The sequence below is a fragment of the Pseudonaja textilis genome, chromosome 8, assembly GCF_049901715.1.
Source record: "Pseudonaja textilis isolate UNSWEBS1 chromosome 8, rPseTex1.2, whole genome shotgun sequence".
Classification (NCBI taxonomy): Eukaryota; Metazoa; Chordata; class Lepidosauria; order Squamata; family Elapidae; genus Pseudonaja; species Pseudonaja textilis.
Window position 1 is genome coordinate 44,809,866 of NC_141997.1, and position 7,905 is coordinate 44,817,770.

At 35.4% G+C, this 7,905-nt stretch overlaps 1 pseudogene; it reads left to right on the top strand.

The window, feature by feature from the left end:
• Nucleotides 1-386: 386 nt before the first annotated feature.
• LOC113439450 (transcription initiation factor IIA subunit 2 pseudogene) lies at nucleotides 387-2,986 on the top strand (annotated as a pseudogene).
• Nucleotides 2,987-7,905: the final 4,919 nt, after the last annotated feature.

Here is a 7,905-nt window from a genome sequence, read left to right on the forward strand (position 1 = left end):
TTGAGGCTCATTCTTTGCTCATTTAAGCAAAAGAATATTTTGAAGAGATTGGATAGAGTAAGGGAATATGGAGACAGAGATGAGATAGAGACTAGAGACAGAGATAGAGACAGAAATAGAGACAATATAGATAGAGATAGATAGAGATGAGAGATAGATAGATAGATAGATAGATAGATAGATAGATAGATAGATAGAGTAGATAGATAGATAAATAGATAGATAGATGATAGAGATGGAGAAGTGGAGATAGAGATGATGGAGATGGATGGATGAATGGATGGACAGATAGATGGGGATTGGGATGGGGATCTATTTCCTCCCTTCTTTCAAACAAAAAGACTTCCAGGATTTTTCCTAAATCAAAAGAGGTTTAACCCAAAGAGGCGGGGATCAAAGCCAGCAGCCTGTTTCTCTGTGTCGGAGGTCTGGAGGAGCCCGGCAGGCCCTGTGCGGGTGAGGGAGCCCTCCTCATTGAGGTCTTTCGCAAAAGTCGGGGGGCTTCAGATCTGTGGATGATCAGCCTCTGTGTCCCTGAGCCATGGCCCACCAGCTGTACAGAAACACCACCCTGGGAAACAGTCTTCAGGAAAGCGTGGATGAGCTCATTCAGTCTCAGCAGATAACACCTCAGCTTGCTCTGCAACTCCTCCTACAGTTTGACAAAGCTATCAATGCTGCACTAGCCCAGCGAGTCAGAAACAGAGTCAATTTCAGGGGCTCTCGGAACACGTACAGGTTTTGTGACAACATTTGGACTTTCATGCTGAATGACGTACAATTCAGAGAGATCACTGAGGTGGTGAAAATGGATAAAATCAAAATCGTGGCCTGCGATGGGAAGAATACAGGTGCCAATGCTGTGGAGGAAAGGGGGATCGGGGCTTCTGAGCCCACATGGGCTGGATGGGCAGGGCTTCCAAGGGAGCGGCGTGGACCAAGGAAGACTCTGCCGGGAGCTGTTTTAATCATGCAGGCAAGGCTCACCTTTTCTGGAAGGCCTTGTGGAACTGTCTTACCAAGGTCCCATAAAGCACCTCCAGGGGTTGGCTTGGTGACAAAGATAAGCAAGCTTGCCTTTCTAAAACAAAAACAAAAACAGAGGATCAAAAATAAAGATGAAGGTTACCAATAAATATTTTATTTTATTTTTTAAAAAAGAGGTTTAATCCCTAGCACTCTGTGATTAATTAATCAGCCTCGGGGAAAACACACACACGTGCACACACACACACACACCATTTTGGAAGAAATATCACACAGATTTTTCTTAATGGGCTTACAATTATTTTAAAATTATAAATATTTATTATATTATTTAAATACTATAAGATTGGAGACTGATTTGGAATTATTAACACATATAGTGTGGGTAGTCAAAAATAAGTATCTTAAACTAACAAAAGAAAAACAAACTTCTTAAATTTACATATATTTACATGTTTACACTGATGTCTGTTTTTTAAGATGCAAATGGTTTCTGATAAAGATATTACATTGTAATATTCTTGAATTATTAACTGTAGTGCAACCATTGTAAGTTCTATTTCATGTCATTTTTAGGAATATAGATAAATATTGAAGTAGGACAATATTTCATTGCATGTTTTTTTATTAATAATAATGTCAGCTTCCATGTATTTGTATATATGTGTGTGCATATATTCAAAAAAATTATACCTAAATTTATATAAAGTCAACAAACACTCATTTAGCAAAATTGTTCCTTGCAAAGCTCTATATTATTGAAAGCATCCCAAATAAGTTTATTAGAGTTATACTGATGGTTCCAAAAAAGTATCAAAAATGTCATCTTATGTGTAGAAACAGTCTGGAAGCTAGAACATGGTTTCTTTTTCTTTTTTAACCTCCTGGGTAAAGTTAATTTTGCTTCCTTTAGATTGGGATTGTTATAAAGTCATCATGGTTTAGAAAAGCCCCACAGTAGATAAAATTGATATGATAGCTTTTGGTCAATCCAAAGGTTCCTAATAGCTGAAAATTAATTAACAGGCAACTTCTGAAAGATATTAGAGAAGAAAGTATGTGAATTGTGAACTTAGTGTCTTTTCAAAGGTTCCAGTCATAGTTTGAGCAAGATGGCTAGTCCCTCATATTCCAGAGTTCTGAACTCTCTGGAAAGGTATTACCTTTCAGTCTCCTCACAAGGAACAGATATCTGGAATACTTGTGGGCCATCTCAAATCTTCTCCTTGTCCTGAGAGGAATTAGCAAGAACTGGCTTTTCATTTTACCAAAATCATCACTTGGTTTTCCACAGAGCTATGCTCCATCTACCATTTCTTTCTTCAGAAGTTCCTGAAGAAATATCTACAGACCCCTCACATCCTGGATATAAACTGTTTCAACTTCTACCCTCAAAATGACACTATAGAGCTCTGAACAACTAGACACAAGGACACTTTTTTTCCCAAATGCCATCATTCTGCTAAACAACTAATTCCCACAACACTGTCAAACTATTTATTAAGACTGTATTATTATTATTTTTCTCATCCTTCCTAGAACCTATCTCCTCCCATTTATGACTATAATCTTCTTGCTTGTATCTCTTGATTTATACTGTTTTATTTGTTTCCTAGGATGATTTGATTGCTCATTTATTAACCTATGACTATCACTAAGTGTTGCATCCTATGATTCTTAATGAATGTATTTTTATGTACACTGAGAGCGTATGCACCAAAGATAAATTCCTTGTGTGTCCAATCACACTTTGCCAATTACAAATTCTATTCTATTCTATTCTATTCTATTCTATTCTATTCTATTCTATTCTATTCCATTCCATTCCATTCCATTCCATTCCATTCTATTTGTGAAAGTGACACACCACTTTCACAAATGCAGCCTTGCTCACATGTGTACTCACCCACCACTTCTGCAGCCTGGTTTTAAATGGGCTGCAGCTCGACATCGGGCTGTGGCCCAGGGATTGGGGCCCTTGCTGTATATGATGCAGTAGCTGCTAAAAAAACCTTACAAACCACTCCCCCAAAATGGCTTTTAGGTATTGTATCATGCATATATCATTTTGAATATATTTGATAGAAAACAGTGGGTGTTTTAGTTTTTATTTTATTTCATATCTGACGGATAACTTTGCTCAGATGTATTCCACACAAATCAATCAATCAATCAAAATCATATGATAATCTACATAATGGGACTTAAGAAATAAAAAATGTAATCTGGAACATTTGGAGGGGAAGCAATAAATTAACAATGTCTCATTAGAAGGAGAAATGTTGTGACTAGTGTTATAAAGGCACTGTTGCCTGGGATTAGAAAAAATCAGCAAGCCTTTGAGTTTCCCTGTGTTTCCTCTGCAAGAAAATTAAAGTTCATGTTGAGCCAATGGTCAACTGAATATTAAATAAGTAAATAAGTGGATGCAACTGCAGGGAGATGAGCAAGTATTTGTGGATGGATGGGTGGATGAGTAGGTGGGTGGATGGATGGGTGGGTGGGTGGCTAGATAATAAAGATGATAGACAGATAGATAGATGGATGGATAGATGGATGGGTGATAGATGATAGATGGAAGGATAATAGAAATACAGTAGATAGATAGATGATAGATAGGTAGGTAGGTAGGTAGGTAGGTAGGAAGAGATAGATGGATGAGGAAAGATACATGATAGATAGATAGATAGATAGATAGATAGATAGATAGATAGATAGATAACAGATGGATGGATGGATGGATGATTTATTTTATTTATTTTTTATTTATTTTGTCAAGCAATTATAAGATAACAGGTATAAGTACAGTATAAACATAGTTATGAATACATGATAGATGATAAATGATAGATGATAGATAGACAGATAGACAGACAGAGACAGAGACAGAGACAGAGAGACAGACCAACAGACCGACAGACTGGCCAAGGTTTCCATATGTATGGAAAATAGCTTTCATGATATCATCCTGGCACGACATAGCCATTCTGCTGCTGGTTTTTGAGATTAACCATATTGAGGGGTTTCTGAGCTGCAGACATTTCATTAACCCAAACTAAGTAGTATCATCAGAGTTACCTAATTTGGGCAATGAAATGTCTGCAAGAAAACAAGGAATTTCAGAGAGCACTAAAGACTCCTGAGCTAACTCAGTCAACCTGACTCTCCTGAGTCAACCCTGAGGTACAAATATTTTCATTTATTGGTACTGACAGTATTATAGATGTTCTATGTTTTCATTCCCTGCCTGCACTGTGACATTTGGATATACAAATGTTTTTTTTCTGGTTTCATTTTCATCTTGAAAATAGTAGCGATAACTATTATAAACTTTCCTTTGTTATCTTCATTCTGAAAGTAGAGGAAGAACAGAATACAAACAATGAGGATCAAACTTAGTTTCGCAGGGTTGCTTACTTTGTCTCAACTAACGTCATAGCTTTGAATTCTTCTAAACCAGCAGCTACAGATAGTCCTTGAGTTACAACAGTTCATTTAGTGACCGTTCAAAGTTGCAACGGCATTGAAAAAAGTGACACGATTGTTTTTCACACTTTCACACCATAGCAGCATCTCCATGGTCACATGATCCAAGTTCAGATGCTTAGCAACTGGTTCATATTCATGACAATTGCAGTGTCCTGGGGTCATGGAATCCTCCTTTTATGACAATAGGGAAGCCAGAATCACTTAAAAACCTTTTACTAACTTAACAAATGCTATGATTCACTTAATAACAGTGGCAAGAAAAATCGTAAAATGGGGCAAAGCTCACTTAACAAATATTTAACTTAGCAACATAAATTTTGGGCTTCATTGTAGTTGTAACCCAAGGACTACCTGTATGTAGGTATGTAGGCAACTTTGAACTATTCAGGATTGCATGCAAAACCACAGTCTTTTGTACTCAATGCTTTCCTAATGTACATGGACTATGATTAACCCATATCAATAGCCATTGAGCCCTAAGTCCAGATATCTGGAGGGGATCCAGATCAAGAAAATTGCATTTAAATTGCATACTTACTAGAAGAGAAATATATTTGTGAAGATGGGGTATTACGTAATCCAGACTGGAATCTCAAGGATTCTTGTTGTCTCAATAAATAGATGCTAGTAACTAATTAGATAAAAAGTCTTCAGTGTAGAGGTACCTTCTTCTATACTTTAAAAACATGCTGGTCTTCTATGAGAAAAAATAATCCAATTTGTTCATTTTCATAATAATAGCAATAGCGCATAGTAATAGCAATAGCATTTGGACTTATATACTGTTTTACAGCGCTTTACAGCCCTCTCTAAGTGGTTTTACAGATCAGCATATTGTCCCCAATAATTTGGGTCCTCATTTTACCCACGTCGGAAGGATGGAAGGCTGAGTAAACCTTGAGCCTGCTGAGATTTGAACTGCCAAATTGCAATCAGCTGGCAATCAGCAGAAGTAGCCTGCAGTACTGCACTCTAACCACCGTGCCACCGTGGCTCAATAATCAAGAGTTGTATGGGAAGAATTTGAGGACTACTTAAAAGGAGGTGTGCTTTGAAGAAAACATCCAACTCCCAAACAGTATATATTCTTTTGGAAATATTCAGGTGATGTCTCTACTAAAGTGGAACTTCAGAAAAAACAACTTTGTCACAGAGTTACAATGCAGGGAAACAAAACTGGGCTTTCATTAAAATGACATTCTCCTTCTAGAATATGTCAGTATCAAGAAATGCATAGAGGAGACAGGGATAGTTTTATGGCTCCCGTTTTTAGTCACAGAAAACTTTTTAAAATGGCTTTTCAATCAAACTTTTTTTTTTTTTTGAAACAGATTTTATTAATTTTAAAAAACAATACACCAACAAACAAAACGTAGAATAATAACATAGGACATCTTTTCTAAAGAAAACAAATAGAACATTTTATTTAAAGACTGGATAATCCCAAATTATCACATTTCCATACCAGCACAGTTTAATATGCATATTCATCTTATCTGTTCAACTTCATATCTTTTCCCAACTTCTCTTTATTTCTCCCTTTCCTTCTATTCAATTATATTTCTTCTGCCTTAAATTGTATATATTCATTATATCCATCTGTCTTATTTAAAATTTCATTATTCTCTTCCAACATTCTTCTGACATTTTGATAAACAAATAAAATACAAAGCATAAGTACATAAAACTTCTTTTTGGAAAGCGGCTTACCCCAGGTTACATCTTTTTGTACAGACATAAATCAAATTCATGCTCACTTAATATACTATTTCATATCTTATTTAACATTCTATATTTTCTATATATTTTCTCTCTTCATTCACTCTCTTAATTCTATTTTATTTATTTCATCTCAGTTTAAATAATTATACTTGCATCTTTTGTCCGTTCTCTTTCAATTATCTATTTTTCTTTTCTTTCTAGTACAATATTTCTCCTGTAATCATTAGTTGAAGTATGACAACTTTTTATCTTTCCCCTAAATTTAACGCTTAAAATAATACATACTTTCCATACTGATTCTGCTTAGTACATTCTAAGTATCACATTTTAGAATAATAATAAAAAAAAAGAGAATTAAGTTTATAAAATAGTAAAGACAAAATTCCATAAAAAGTTAAACTCCATTGTTAAATCTTAAACATTTTTATACGTCCTCTTTAATGCATTATTAACTTATATAATATTTCAGTTTTCTAACTCAATTTCAAATACTAATATCTACAATACAATCTTATGTACTTTTGCAGAATCATTTTTAAAATTATTGTTTACCATTTATCTCTGAAAAAAAACTATTTTATAACATCTTGTTTTAAAACTTTATGACTTCTCTTTCCTTTTTCCCTTCCTTTCTTATCAATTCTAGCCTTTTTACCACCACCCCATCTCTCAAACTCCACTCTCTTAATCTTCCCTCTCTGTTGTATTTCTCTTTTCTGTTGCTTTCTGACATTGTATCGATTTTTCATCTTATTTTTCCCTTTCTTGGTTGCTTTTTTAAGTTCTGAATTATCTGTTTTCTTTTCCCCATTTCTCTTTTCTTCTTCAAGTAAAATAGTCTGTCCATTAAAGATAGCCTCTTCTCCTTCATCCCAGCCTTCTTGTTGTTTTATTTCCTGGTAGGTAGAAATCACCGTTTCTAAAAAGTGAAAAATAGATCCAGAAGAGCCCTTGCCTTCTTGTTCCTCTTCTTTTAGCTTTTGAAATTCCATTTGTAGTTCTTCAACCGATAGTGCCATTTTTTTCCCCTTAAACACAACCCAAATGTTTTTAATCCTTCAAGAAATAGTTCCCAAAAATCCAAAAGTCACAAAGCAATCCAAATCAGAACAAATTGTTTCATTTAGCACTTTCTTCTTTTTGTATTTTCTCTTCCTGGGGTAGAGATCAATTACACAGTCCCAAAGTAATTTTTAGAAGTCTTATTATCATTTATTTCTAATCTTATAAGCTGCAAGCAGTCTCCTTCAATACAATCTTAAAATAAATTCTTTACCTCTTCCCGCCCACTTATAGCAAAAAAAGTTTTAGTTTTAAATTCCAATGTTCAGAAATCTTTTATCCTCTTGACTTTAAGTTTGAAATTTAATTACCTTCTATGCCCAAGCAGGTTTTTCCGATTTCCATCAGCTATTTCCATAGGGAGGGAGAGTGAGAAAAAATAACTTTCCCTTTCACTTTTCTTCCGCTGCTTTCCAATCTTCTTAGGAAACAATGTATCATTCAAGCAATTAAGATTCCAGGGTTTTTAAGAGTTCCTTGTTGTCCCGGTTCAGCCAAAAAACTTTCACTTTCTCCAACTTCCTCCTGCACAATCTTACCCGGCTGCAGACTTCTTTGTGGTGGCCATTGCTGACCACCACTCCACCGCCTAAGGAAAAAGCAGTTTAGCCAGCTGAGGAAGGGGTTTCGATACTCCCAAGCCCC